We start from the raw sequence: 16,196 nt of genomic DNA, 5'->3' as shown, positions 1-16,196 counted from the left end.
AACCGAGCGTCTAAACACATCAAAACTTTGCAAAATTCAAAATTCTCTAAAAACAAAACTACAAGTCCAAAACTTATAGAAAATACATTTTTGTGCTCCGTGAGTCGATATCCTTCGCATACAATTCAATTGGAGTTGAAAAATTCACGTTTGGAGAAAATCACTTTTAAAAATGTTTAAATCGTCATATCTCGTTAACCGAGCGTCTAAACACATCAAAACTGTGCAAAATTCAAAATTCTCTAAAAACAAAACTACAAGTCCAAAACTTATAGAAAATACATTTTTGTGCTCTGTGAGTCGATATCCTTCGCATACAATTGAATTGGAGTTGAAAAATTCACGTTTGGAGAAACTCAATTTTTGAAAATGTTTAAATCGTCATATCTCGTTAACCGAGCGTCTAAACACATCAAAACTTTGCAAAATTCAAAATTCTCTAAAAACAAAACTACAAGTCCAAAACTTATAGAAAATACATTTTTGTGCTCTGTGAGTCGATATCCTTCGCATACAATTGAATTGGAGTTGAAAAATTCACGTTTGGAGAAACTCAATTTTTGAAAATGTTTAAATCGTCATATCTCGTTAACCGAGCGTCTAAACACATCAAAACTTTGCAAAATTCAAAATTCTCTAAAAACAAAACTACAAGTCCAAAACTTATAGAAAATACATTTTTGTGCTCTGTGAGTCGATATCCTTCGCATACAATTCAATTGGAGTTGAAAAATTCACGTTTGGAGAAAATCACTTTTAAAAATGTTTAAATCGTCATATCTCGTTAACCGAGCGTCTAAACACATCAAAACTTTGCAAAATTCAAAATTCTCTAAAAACAAAACTACAAGTCCAAAACTTATAGAAAATACATTTTTGTGCTCTGTGAGTCGATATCCTTCGCATACAATTCAATTGGAGTTGAAAAATTCACGTTTGGAGAAAATCACTTTTAAAAATGTTTAAATCGTCATATCTCGTTAACCGAGCGTCTAAACACCCCAAAACTTTGCAAAATTCAAAATTCTCTATAAACAAAACTACAAGTCCAAAACTTATAGAAAATACATTTTTGTGCTCTGTGAGTCGATATCCTTCGCATACAATTCAATTGGAGCTGAAAAATTCACGTTTGGAGAAAATGATTATTAAAAATGTTTAAATCGTCATAACTCCTTAACAAAGCGTCTAAACACCCCAAAACTAGCAAAATTCAAAATTCTCTAAAACCAAAACTACAAGTCCAAAACTTATAGAAAATACATTTTTGTGCTCTGTGAGTCGATATCCTTCGCATACAATTCAATTGGAGTTGAAAAATTCACGTTTGGAGAAAATGACTTTTAAAAAATGTTTAAATCGTCATAACTCCTTAACCAAGCGTCTAAACACCATCAAACTTGCAAAATTCAAAATTCTCTAAAAACAAAACTACAAGTCCAAAACTTATAGAAAATACATTTTTGTGCTCTGTGAGTCGATATCCTTCGCATACAATTCAATTGGAGTTGAAAAATTCACGTTTGGAGAAAATCACTTTTAAAAATGTTTAAATCGTCATAACTATTTAACCAAGCGTCTAAACACCCCAAAACTTGCAAAATTCAAAATTCTCTAAAACCAAAACTACAAGTCCAAAACTTATAGAAAATACATTTTTGTGCTCTGTGAGTCGATATCCTTCGCATACAATTCAATTGGAGTTGAAAAATTCACGTTTGGAGAAAATGACTTTTAAAAAATGTTTAAATCGTCATAACTCCTTAACCAAGCGTCTAAACACCATCAAACTTGCAAAATTCAAAATTCTCTAAAAACAAAACTACAAGTCCAAAACTTATAGAAAATACATTTTTGTGCTCTGTGAGTCGATATCCTTCGCATACAATTCAATTGGAGTTGAAAAATTCACGTTTGGAGAAAATCACTTTTAAAAATGTTTAAATCGTCATATCTCGTTAACCGAGCGTCTAAACACATCAAAACTTTGCAAAATTCAAAATTCTCTAAAAACAAAACTACAAGTCCAAAACTTATAGAAAATACATTTTTGTGCTCTGTGAGTCGATATCCTTCGCATACAATTGAATTGGAGTTGAAAAATTCACGTTTGGAGAAACTCAATTTTTGAAAATGTTTAAATCGTCATATCTCGTTAACCGAGCGTCTAAACACATCAAAACTGTGCAAAATTCAAAATTCTCTAAAAACAAAACTACAAGTCCAAAACTTATAGAAAATACATTTTTGTGCTCTGTGAGTCGATATCCTTCGCATACAATTGAATTGGAGTTGAAAAATTCACGTTTGGAGAAACTCAATTTTTGAAAATGTTTAAATCGTCATATCTCGTTAACCGAGCGTCTAAACACATCAAAACTTTGCAAAATTCAAAATTCTCTAAAAACAAAACTACAAGTCCAAAACTTATAGAAAATACATTTTTGTGCTCTGTGAGTCGATATCCTTCGCATACAATTGAATTGGAGTTGAAAAATTCACGTTTGGAGAAACTCAATTTTTGAAAATGTTTAAATCGTCATATCTCGTTAACCGAGCGTCTAAACACATCAAAACTTTGCAAAATTCAAAATTCTCTAAAAACAAAACTACAAGTCCAAAACTTATAGAAAATACATTTTTGTGCTCTGTGAGTCGATATCCTTCGCATACAATTCAATTGGAGTTGAAAAATTCACGTTTGGAGAAAATCACTTTTAAAAATGTTTAAATCGTCATATCTCGTTAACCGAGCGTCTAAACACATCAAAACTTTGCAAAATTCAAAATTCTCTAAAAACAAAACTACAAGTCCAAAACTTATAGAAAATACATTTTTGTGCTCCGTGAGTCGATATCCTTCGCATACAATTCAATTGGAGTTGAAAAATTCACGTTTGGAGAAAATCACTTTTAAAAATGTTTAAATCGTCATATCTCGTTAACCGAGCGTCTAAACACATCAAAACTGTGCAAAATTCAAAATTCTCTAAAAACAAAACTACAAGTCCAAAACTTATAGAAAATACATTTTTGTGCTCTGTGAGTCGATATCCTTCGCATACAATTGAATTGGAGTTGAAAAATTCACGTTTGGAGAAACTCAATTTTTGAAAATGTTTAAATCGTCATATCTCGTTAACCGAGCGTCTAAACACATCAAAACTTTGCAAAATTCAAAATTCTCTAAAAACAAAACTACAAGTCCAAAACTTATAGAAAATACATTTTTGTGCTCTGTGAGTCGATATCCTTCGCATACAATTGAATTGGAGTTGAAAAATTCACGTTTGGAGAAACTCAATTTTTGAAAATGTTTAAATCGTCATATCTCGTTAACCGAGCGTCTAAACACATCAAAACTTTGCAAAATTCAAAATTCTCTAAAAACAAAACTACAAGTCCAAAACTTATAGAAAATACATTTTTGTGCTCTGTGAGTCGATATCCTTCGCATACAATTCAATTGGAGTTGAAAAATTCACGTTTGGAGAAAATCACTTTTAAAAATGTTTAAATCGTCATATCTCGTTAACCGAGCGTCTAAACACATCAAAACTTTGCAAAATTCAAAATTCTCTAAAAACAAAACTACAAGTCCAAAACTTATAGAAAATACATTTTTGTGCTCTGTGAGTCGATATCCTTCCCATACAATTCAATTGGAGTTGAAAAATTCACGTTTGGAGAAAATCACTTTTAAAAATGTTTAAATCGTCATATCTCGTTAACCGAGCGTCTAAACACATCAAAACTTTGCAAAATTCAAAATTCTCTAAAAACAAAACTACAAAGTCCAAAACTTATAGAAAATACATTTTTGTGCTCTGTGAGTCGATATCCTTCGCAAACAATTCAATTGGAGTTGAAAAATTCACGTTTAGAGAAAATCACTTTTAAAAATGTTTAAATCGTCATATTTCGTTAACCGAGCGTCTTAACACATCAAAACTTTGCAAAATTCAAAATTCTCTAAAAACAAAACTACAAGTCCAAAACTTATAGAAAATACATTTTTGTGCTCTGTGAGTCGATATCCTTCGCATACAATTCAATTGGAGTTGAAAAATTCACGTTTGGAGAAAATCACTTTTAAAAATGTTTAAATCGTCATATCTCGTTAACCGAGCGTCTAAACACATCAAAACTTTGCAAAATTCAAAATTCTCTAAAAACAAAACTACAAGTCCAAAACTTATAGAAAATACATTTTTGTGCTCTGTGAGTCGATATCCTTCGCATACAATTCAATTGGAGTTGAAAAATTCACGTTTGGAGAAAATCACTTTTAAAAATGTTTAAATCGTCATATCTCGTTAACCGAGCGTCTAAACACATCAAAACTTTGCAAAATTCAAAATTCTCTAAAAACAAAACTACAAGTCCAAAACTTATAGCAAATACATTTTTGTGCTCTGTGAGTCGATATCCTTCGCAAACAATTCAATTGGAGTTGAAAAATTCACGTTTAGAGAAAATCACTTTTAAAAATGTTTAAATCGTCATATTTCGTTAACCGAGCGTCTAAACACATCAAAACTTTGCAAAATTCAAAATTCTCTAAAAACAAAACTACAAGTCCAAAACTTATAGAAAATACATTTTTGTGCTCTGTGAGTCGATATCCTTCGCATACAATTCAATTGGAGTTGAAAAATTCACGTTTGGAGAAAATCACTTTTAAAAATGTTTAAATCGTCATATCTCGTTAACCGAGCGTCTAAACACATCAAAACTTTGCAAAATTCAAAATTCTCTAAAAACAAAACTACAAGTCCAAAACTTATAGAAAATACATTTTTGTGCTCTGTGAGTCGATATCCTTCGCATACAATTCAATTGGAGTTGAAAAATTCACGTTTGGAGAAAATCACTTTTAAAAATGTTTAAATCGTCATATCTCGTTAACCGAGCGTCTAAACACATCAAAACTTTGCAAAATTCAAAATTCTCTAAAAACAAAACTACAAGTCCAAAACTTATAGAAAATACATTTTTGTGCTCTGTGAGTCGATATCCTTCGCATACAATTCAATTGGAGTTGAAAAATTCACGTTTGGAGAAAATCACTTTTAAAAATGTTTAAATCGTCATATCTCGTTAACCGAGCGTCTAAACACATCAAAACTTTGCAAAATTCAAAATTCTCTAAAAACAAAACTACAAGTCCAAAACTTATAGAAAATACATTTTTGTGCTCTGTGAGTCGATATCCTTCGCATACAATTCAATTGGAGTTGAAAAATTCACGTTTAGAGAAAATCACTTTTAAAAATGTTTAAATCGTCATATCTCGTTAACCGAGCGTCTAAACACATCAAAACTTTGCAAAATTCAAAATTCTTTAAAAACAAAACTTTAAAGTCCAAAACTTATAGAAAATACATTTTTGTGCTCTGTGAGTCGATATCCTTCGCATACAATTCAATTGGAGTTGAAAAATTCACGTTTGGAGAAAATCACTTTTAAAAATGTTTAAATCGTCATATCTCGTTAACCGAGCGTCTAAACACATCAAAACTTTGCAAAATTCAAAATTCTCTAAAAACAAAACTACAAGTCCAAAACTTATAGAAAATACATTTTTGTGCTCTGTGAGTCCATATCCTTCGCATACAATTCAATTGGAGTTGAAAAATTCACGTTTGGAGAAAATCACTTTTAAAAATGTTCAAATCGTCATATCTCGTTAACCGAGCGTCTAAACACATCAAAACTTTGCAAAATTCAAAATTCTCTAAAACCAAAACTACAAAGTCCAAAACTTATAGAAAATACATTTTTGTGCTCTGTGAGTCGATATCCTTCGCATACAATTCAATTGGAGTTGAAAAATTCACGTTTAGAGAAAATCACTTTTAAAAATGTTTAAATCGTCATATCTCGTTAACCGAGCGTCTAAACACATCAAAACTTTGCAAAATTCAAAATTCTCTAAAAACAAAACTACAAGTCCAAAACTTATAGAAAATACATTTTTGTGCTCTGTGAGTCGATATCCTTCGCATACAATTCAATTGGAGTTGAAAAATTCACGTTTAGAGAAAATCACTTTTAAAAATGTTTAAATCGTCATATCTCGTTAACCGAGCGTCTAAACACATCAAAACTTTGCAAAATTCAAAATTCTTTAAAAAAAAAAATTTAAAGTCCAAAACTTATAGAAAATACATTTTTGTGCTCTGTGAGTCGATATCCTTCGCATACAATTCAATTGGAGTTGAAAAATTCACGTTTGGAGAAAATCACTTTTAAAAATGTTTAAATCGTCATATCTCGTTAACCGAGCGTCTAAACACATCAAAACTTTGCAAAATTCAAAATTCTCTAAAAACAAAACTACAAGTCCAAAACTTATAGAAAATACATTTTTGTGCTCTGTGAGTCCATATCCTTCGCATACAATTCAATTGGAGTTGAAAAATTCACGTTTGGAGAAAATCACTTTTAAAAATGTTCAAATCGTCATATCTCGTTAACCGAGCGTCTAAACACATCAAAACTTTGCAAAATTCAAAATTCTCTAAAACCAAAACTACAAAGTCCAAAACTTATAGAAAATACATTTTTGTGCTCTGTGAGTCGATATCCTTCGCATACAATTCAATTGGAGTTGAAAAATTCACGTTTAGAGAAAATCACTTTTAAAAATGTTTAAATCGTCATATCTCGTTAACCGAGCGTCTAAACACCCCAAAACTTGCAAAATTCAAAATTCTCTAAAAACAAAACTACAAGTCCAAAACTTATAGAAAATACATTTTTGTGCTCTGTGAGTCCATATCCTTCGCATACAATTCAATTGGAGTTGAAAAATTCACGTTTGGAGAAAATCACTTTTAAAAATTTTCAAATCGTCATATCTCGTTAACCGAGCGTCTAAACACATCAAAACTTTGCAAAATTCAAAATTCTCTAAAAACAAAACTACAAGTCCAAAACTTATAGAAAATACATTTTTGTGCTCTGTGAGTCGATATCCTTCGCATACAATTCAATTGGAGTTGAAAAATTCACGTTTGGAGAAAATCACTTTTAAAAATGTTTAAATCGTCATATCTCGTTAACCGAGCGTCTAAACACATCAAAACTTTGCAAAATTCAAAATTCTCTAAAAACAAAACTACAAGTCCAAAACTTATAGAAAATACATTTTTGTGCTCTGTGAGTCGATATCCTTCGCATACAATTCAATTGGAGTTGAAAAATTCACATTTGGAGAAAATCACTTTTAAAAATGTTTAAATCGTCATATCTCGTTAACCGAGCGTCTAAACACATCAAAACTTTGCAAAATTCAAAATTCTCTAAACACAAAACTACAAGTCCAAAACTTATAGAAAATACATTTTTGTGCTCTGTGAGTCCATATCCTTCGCATACAATTCAATTGGAGTTGAAAAATTCACGTTTAGAGAAAATCACTTTTAAAAATGTTTAAATCGTCATATCTCGTTAACCGAGCGTCTAAACACATCAAAACTTTGCAAAATTCAAAATTCTTTAAAAACAAAACTTTAAAGTCCAAAACTTATAGAAAATACATTTTTGTGCTCTGTGAGTCGATATCCTTCGCATACAATTCAATTGGAGTTGAAAAATTCACGTTTGGAGAAAATCACTTTTAAAAATGTTTAAATCGTCATATCTCGTTAACCGAGCGTCTAAACACATCAAAACTTTGCAAAATTCAAAATTCTCTAAAAACAAAACTACAAGTCCAAAACTTATAGAAAATACATTTTTGTGCTCTGTGAGTCCATATCCTTCGCATACAATTCAATTGGAGTTGAAAAATTCACGTTTGGAGAAAATCACTTTTAAAAATGTTCAAATCGTCATATCTCGTTAACCGAGCGTCTAAACACATCAAAACTTTGCAAAATTCAAAATTCTCTAAAACCAAAACTACAAAGTCCAAAACTTATAGAAAATACATTTTTGTGCTCTGTGAGTCGATATCCTTCGCATACAATTCAATTTGAGTTGAAAAATTCACGTTTGGGGAAAATCACTTTTAAAAATGTTTAAATCGTCATATCTCGTTAACCGAGCGTCTAAACACATCAAAACTTTGCAAAGTTCAAAATTCTCTAAAACCAAAACTACAAAGTCCAAAACTTATAGAAAATACATTTTTGTGCTCTGTGAGTCGATATCCTTCGCATACAATTCAATTGGAGTTGAAAAATTCACGTTTAGAGAAAATCAATTTTAAAAATGTTTAAATCGTCATATCTCGTTAACCGAGCGTCTAAACACATCAAAACTTTGCAAAATTCAAAATTCTCTAAAAACAAAACTACAAGTCCAAAACTTATAGAAAATACATTTTTGTGCTCTGTGAGTCGATATCCTTCGCATACAATTCAATTGGAGTTGAAAAATTCACGTTTGGAGAAAATCACTTTTAAAAATGTTTAAATCGTCATATCTCGTAAACCGAGCGTCTAAACACCCCAAAACTTGCAAAATTCAAAATTCTCTAAAAACAAAACTACAAGTCCAAAACTTATAGAAAATACATTTTTGTGCTCTGTGAGTCGATATCCTTCGCATACAATTCAATTGGAGTTGAAAAATTCACGTTTGGAGAAAATCACTTTTAAAAATGTTTAAATCGTCATATCTCGTTAACCGAGCGTCTAAACACATCAAAACTTTGCAAAATTCAAAATTCTCTAAAAACAAAACTACAAGTCCAAAACTTATAGAGAATACATTTTTTTGCTCTGTGAGTCGATATCCTTCGCATACAATTCAATTGGAGTTGAAAAATTCACGTTTAGAGAAAATCACTTTCAAAAATGTTTAAATCGTCATATCTCGTTAACCGAGCGTCTAAACACATCAAAACTTTGCAAAATTCAAAATTCTCTAAAAACAAAACTACAAGTCCAAAACTTATAGAAAATACATTTTTGTGCTCTGTGAGTCGATATCCTTCGCATACAATTCAATTTTAGTTGAAAAATTCACGTTGAGAGAAAATCACTTTTAAAAATGTTTAAATCGTCATATCTCGTTAACCGAGCGTCTAAACACATCAAAACTTTGCAAAATTCAAAATTCTCTAAAAACAAAACTACAAGTCCAAAACTTATAGAAAATACATTTTTGTGCTCTGTGAGTCGATATCCTTCGCATACAATTCAATTGGAGTTGAAAAATTCACGTTTGGAGAAAATCACTTTTAAAAATGTTTAAATCGTCATATCTCGTTAACCGAGCGTCTAAACACATCAAAACTTGCAAAATTCAAAATTCTCTAAAAAAAAAACTACAAGTCCAAAACTTATAGAAAATACATTTTTGTGCTGTGTGAGTCGATATCCTTCGCATACAATTCAATTGGAGTTGAAAAATTCACGTTTGGAGAAAAATCACTTTTAAAAATGTTTAAATCGTCATATCTCGTTAACCGAGCGTCTAAACACATCAAAACTTGCAAAATTCAAAATTCTCTAAAAAAAAAACTACGAGTCCAAAACTTATAGAAAATACATTTTTGTGCTGTGTGAGTCGATATCCTTCGCATACAATTCAATTGGAGTTGAAAAATTCACGTTTGGAGAAAAATCACTTTTAAAAATGTTTAAATCGTCATATCTCGTTAACCGAGCGTCTAAACACATCAAAACTTGCAAAATTCAAAACTCTCTAAAAAAAAAACTACAAGTCCAAAACTTATAGAAAATACATTTTTGTGCTCTGTGAGTCCATATCCTTGGCATACAATTCAATTGGAGTTGAAAAATTAACGTTTGGAGAAAATCACTTTTAAAAATGTTTAAATCGTCATATCTCGTTAACCGAGCGTCTAAACACATCAAAACTTGCAAAATTCAAAATTCTCTAAAAACAAAACTACAAGTCCAAAACTTATAGAAAATACATTTTTGTGCTCTGTGAGTCGATATCCTTCGCATACAATTCAATTGGAGTTGAAAAATTCACGTTTGGAGAAAATCACTTTTAAAAATGTTTAAATCGTCATATCTCGTTAACCGAGCGTCTAAACACCCCAAAACTTGCAAAATTCAAAATTCTCTAAAAACAAAACTACAAGTCCAAAACTTATAGAAAATACATTTTTGTGCTCTGTGAGTCGATATCCTTCGCATACAATTCAATTGGAGTTGAAAAATTCACGTTTGGAGAAAATCACTTTTAAAAATGTTTAAATCGTCATATCTCGTTAACCGAGCGTCTAAACACATCAAAACTTTGCAAAATTCAAAATTCTCTAAAAACAAAACTACAAGTCCAAAACTTATAGAAAATACATTTTTGTGCTCTGTGAGTCGATATCCTTCGCATACAATTCAATTATAGTTGAAAAATTCACGTTTGGAGAAAATCACTTTTAAAAATGTTTAAATCGTCATATCTCGTTAACCGAGCGTCTAAACACATCAAAACTTGCAAAATTCAAAATTCTCTAAAAACAAAACTACAAGTCCAAAACTTATAGAAAATACATTTTTATGCTCTGTGAGTCGATATCTTTCGCATACAATTCAATTGGAGTTGAAAAATTCACGTTTGGAGAAAATCACTTTTAAAAATGTTTAAATCGTCATATCTCGTTAACCGAGCGTCTAAACACATCAAAACTTTGCAAAATTCAAAATTCTCTAAAAACAAAACTACAAGTCCAAAACATATAGAAAATACATTTTTGTGCTCTGTGAGTCGATATCCTTCGCATACAATTCAATTGGAGTTGAAAAATTCACGTTTGGAGAAAATCACTTTTAAAAATGTTTAAATCGTCATATCTCGTTAACCGAGCGTCTAAACACATCAAAACTTGCAAAATTCAAAATTCTCTAAAAACAAAACTACAAGTCCAAAACTTATAGAAAATACATTTTTGTGCTCTGTGAGTCGATATATTCAATTGGAGTTGAAAAATTCACGTTTAGAGAATATCACTTTTAAAAATGTTTAAATCGTCATATCTCGTTAACCGAGCGTCTAAACACATCAAAACTTTGCAAAATTCAAAATTCTCTAAAAACAAAACTACAAGTCCAAAACTTATAGAAAATACATTTTTGTGCTCTGTGAGTCGATATCCTTCGCATACAATTCAATTGGAGTTGAAAAATTCACGTTTGGAGAAAATCACTTTTAAAAATGTTTAAATCGTCATATCTCGTAAACCGAGCGTCTAAACACCCCAAAACTTGCAAAATTCAAAATTCTCTAAAAACAAAACTACAAGTCCAAAACTTATAGAAAATACATTTTTGTGCTCTGTGAGTCGATATCCTTCGCATACAATTCAATTGGAGTTGAAAAATTCACGTTTGGAGAAAATCACTTTTAAAAATGTTTAAATCGTCATATCTCGTTAACCGAGCGTCTAAACACATCAAAACTTTGCAAAATTCAAAATTCTCTAAAAACAAAACTACAAGTCCAAAACTTATAGAGAATACATTTTTTTGCTCTGTGAGTCGATATCCTTCGCATACAATTCAATTGGAGTTGAAAAATTCACGTTTAGAGAAAATCACTTTCAAAAATGTTTAAATCGTCATATCTCGTTAACCGAGCGTCTAAACACATCAAAACTTTGCAAAATTCAAAATTCTCTAAAAACAAAACTACAAGTCCAAAACTTATAGAAAATACATTTTTGTGCTCTGTGAGTCGATATCCTTCGCATACAATTCAATTTTAGTTGAAAAATTCACGTTGAGAGAAAATCACTTTTAAAAATGTTTAAATCGTCATATCTCGTTAACCGAGCGTCTAAACACATCAAAACTTTGCAAAATTCAAAATTCTCTAAAAACAAAACTACAAGTCCAAAACTTATAGAAAATACATTTTTGTGCTCTGTGAGTCGATATCCTTCGCATACAATTCAATTGGAGTTGAAAAATTCACGTTTGGAGAAAATCACTTTTAAAAATGTTTAAATCGTCATATCTCGTTAACCGAGCGTCTAAACACATCAAAACTTGCAAAATTCAAAATTCTCTAAAAAAAAAACTACAAGTCCAAAACTTATAGAAAATACATTTTTGTGCTGTGTGAGTCGATATCCTTCGCATACAATTCAATTGGAGTTGAAAAATTCACGTTTAGAGAAAAATCACTTTTAAAAATGTTTAAATCGTCATATCTCGTTAACCGAGCGTCTAAACACATCAAAACTTGCAAAATTCAAAATTCTCTAAAAAAAAAACTACGAGTCCAAAACTTATAGAAAATACATTTTTGTGCTGTGTGAGTCGATATCCTTCGCATACAATTCAATTGGAGTTGAAAAATTCACGTTTGGAGAAAAATCACTTTTAAAAATGTTTAAATCGTCATATCTCGTTAACCGAGCGTCTAAACACATCAAAACTTGCAAAATTCAAAACTCTCTAAAAAAAAAACTACAAGTCCAAAACTTATAGAAAATACATTTTTGTGCTCTGTGAGTCCATATCCTTGGCATACAATTCAATTGGAGTTGAAAAATTAACGTTTGGAGAAAATCACTTTTAAAAATGTTTAAATCGTCATATCTCGTTAACCGAGCGTCTAAACACATCAAAACTTGCAAAATTCAAAATTCTCTAAAAACAAAACTACAAGTCCAAAACTTATAGAAAATACATTTTTGTGCTCTGTGAGTCGATATCCTTCGCATACAATTCAATTGGAGTTGAAAAATTCACGTTTGGAGAAAATCACTTTTAAAAATGTTTAAATCGTCATATCTCGTTAACCGAGCGTCTAAACACCCCAAAACTTGCAAAATTCAAAATTCTCTAAAAACAAAACTACAAGTCCAAAACTTATAGAAAATACATTTTTGTGCTCTGTGAGTCGATATCCTTCGCATACAATTCAATTGGAGTTGAAAAATTCACGTTTGGAGAAAATCACTTTTAAAAATGTTTAAATCGTCATATCTCGTTAACCGAGCGTCTAAACACATCAAAACTTTGCAAAATTCAAAATTCTCTAAAAACAAAACTACAAGTCCAAAACTTATAGAAAATACATTTTTGTGCTCTGTGAGTCGATATCCTTCGCATACAATTCAATTATAGTTGAAAAATTCACGTTTGGAGAAAATCACTTTTAAAAATGTTTAAATCGTCATATCTCGTTAACCGAGCGTCTAAACACATCAAAACTTGCAAAATTCAAAATTCTCTAAAAACAAAACTACAAGTCCAAAACTTATAGAAAATACATTTTTATGCTCTGTGAGTCGATATCTTTCGCATACAATTCAATTGGAGTTGAAAAATTCACGTTTGGAGAAAATCACTTTTAAAAATGTTTAAATCGTCATATCTCGTTAACCGAGCGTCTAAACACATCAAAACTTTGCAAAATTCAAAATTCTCTAAAAACAAAACTACAAGTCCAAAACATATAGAAAATACATTTTTGTGCTCTGTGAGTCGATATCCTTCGCATACAATTCAATTGGAGTTGAAAAATTCACGTTTGGAGAAAATCACTTTTAAAAATGTTTAAATCGTCATATCTCGTTAACCGAGCGTCTAAACACATCAAAACTTGCAAAATTCAAAATTCTCTAAAAACAAAACTACAAGTCCAAAACTTATAGAAAATACATTTTTGTGCTCTGTGAGTCGATATATTCAATTGGAGTTGAAAAATTCACGTTTAGAGAATATCACTTTTAAAAATGTTTAAATCGTCATATCTCGTTAACCGAGCGTCTAAACACATCAAAACTTTGCAAAATTCAAAATTCTCTAAAAACAAAACTACAAGTCCAAAACTTATAGAAAATACATTTTTGTGCTCTGTGAGTCGATATCCTTCGCATACAATTCAATTGGAGTTGAAAAATTCACGTTTGGAGAAAATCACTTTTAAAAATGTTTAAATCGTCATATCTCGTTAACCGAGCGTCTAAACACATCAAAACTTTGCAAAATTCAAAATTCTCTAAAAACAAAACTACAAGTCCAAAACATATAGAAAATACATTTTTGTGCTCTGTGAGTCGATATCCTTCGCATACAATTCAATTGGAGTTGAAAAATTCACGTTTGGAGAAAATCACTTTTAAAAATGTTTAAATCGTCATATCTCGTTAACCGAGCGTCTAAACACATCAAAACTTGCAAAATTCAAAATTCTCTAAAAACAAAACTACAAGTCCAAAACTTATAGAAAATACATTTTTGTGCTCTGTGAGTCGATATATTCAATGGGAGTTGAAAAATTCACGTTTAGAGAATATCACTTTTAAAAATGTTTAAATCGTCATATCTCGTTAACCGAGCGTCTAAACACATCAAAACTTTGCAAAATTCAAAATTCTCTAAAAACAAAACTACAAGTCCAAAACTTATAGAAAATACATTTTTGTGCTCTGTGAGTCGATATCCTTCGCATACAATTCAATTGGAGTTGAAAAATTCACGTTTGGAGAAAATCACTTTTAAAAATGTTTAAATCGTCATATCTCGTTAACCGAGCGTCTAAACACATCAAAACTTTGCAAAATTCAAAATTCTCTAAAAACAAAACTACAAGTCCAAAACATATAGAAAATACATTTTTGTGCTCTGTGAGTCGATATCCTTCGCATACAATTCAATTGGAGTTGAAAAATTCACGTTTGGAGAAAATCACTTTTAAAAATGTTTAAATCGTCATATCTCGTTAACCGAGCGTCTAAACACATCAAAACTTGCAAAATTCAAAATTCTCTAAAAACAAAACTACAAGTCCAAAACTTATAGAAAATACATTTTTGTGCTCTGTGAGTCGATATCCTTCGCATACAATTCAATTGGAGTTGAAAAATTCACGTTTAGAGAAAATGACTTTTAAAAATGTTTAAATCGTCATATCTCGTTAACCGAGCGTCTAAACACATCAAAACTTTGCAAAATTCAAAATTCTCTAAAAACAAAACTACAAGTCCAAAACTTATAGAAAATACATTTTTGTGCTCTGTGAGTCGATATCCTTCGCATACAATTCAATTGGAGTTGAAAAATTCACGTTTGGAGAAAATCACTTTTAAAAATGTTTAAATCGTCATATCTCGTTAACCGAGCGTCTAAACACATCAAAACTTTGCAAAATTCAAAATTCTCTAAAAACAAAACTACAAGTCCAAAACATATAGAAAATACATTTTTGTGCTCTGTGAGTCGATATCCTTCGCATACAATTCAATTGGAGTTGAAAAATTCACGTTTGGAGAAAATCACTTTTAAAAATGTTTAAATCGTCATATCTCGTTAACCGAGCGTCTAAACACATCAAAACTTGCAAAATTCAAAATTCTCTAAAAACAAAACTACAAGTCCAAAACTTATAGAAAATACATTTTTGTGCTCTGTGAGTCGATATCCTTCGCATACAATTCAATTGGAGTTGAAAAATTCACGTTTGGAGAAAATCACTTTTAAAAATGTTTAAATCGTCATATCTCGTTAACCGAGCGTCTAAACACATCAAAACTTGCAAAATTCAAAATTCTCTAAAAACAAAACTACAAGTCCAAAACTTATAGAAAGTACATTTTTGTGCTCTGTGAGTCGATATCCTTCGCATACAATTCAATTGGAGTTGAAAAATTAACGTTTGGAGAAAATCACTTTTAAAAATGTTTAAATCGTCATATCTCGTTAACCGAGCGTCTAAACACATCAAAACTTGCAAAATTCAAAATTCTCTAAAAAAAAAACTACAAGTCCAAAACTTATAGAAAATACATTTTTGTGCTCTGTGAGTCGATATCCTTCGCATACAATTCAATTGGAGTTGAAAAATTCACGTTTGGAGAAAATCACTTTTAAAAATGTTTAAATCGTCATATCTCGTTAACCGAGCGTCTAAACACATCAAAACTTTGCAAAATTCAAAATTCTCTAAAAACAAAACTACAAGTCCAAAACTTATAGAAAATACATTTTTGTGCTCTGTGAGTCGATATCCTTCGCATACAATTCAATTGGAGTTGAAAAATTCACGTTTGGAGAAAATCACTTTTAAAAATGTTTAAATCGTCATATCTCGTTAACCGAGCGTCTAAACACATCAAAACTTGCAAAATTCAAAATTCTCTAAAAACAAAACTACAAGTCCAAAACTTATAGAAAATACATTTTTGTGCTCTGTGAGTCGATATCCTTCGCATACAATTCAATTGGAGTTGAAAAATTCACGTTTGGAGAAAATCACTT

Source organism: Episyrphus balteatus, chromosome X (genome assembly GCF_945859705.1).
Source record: "Episyrphus balteatus chromosome X, idEpiBalt1.1, whole genome shotgun sequence".
In the NCBI taxonomy this organism is placed as follows: Eukaryota; Metazoa; Arthropoda; class Insecta; order Diptera; family Syrphidae; genus Episyrphus; species Episyrphus balteatus.
This window is presented reverse-complemented; position numbering follows the sequence as displayed.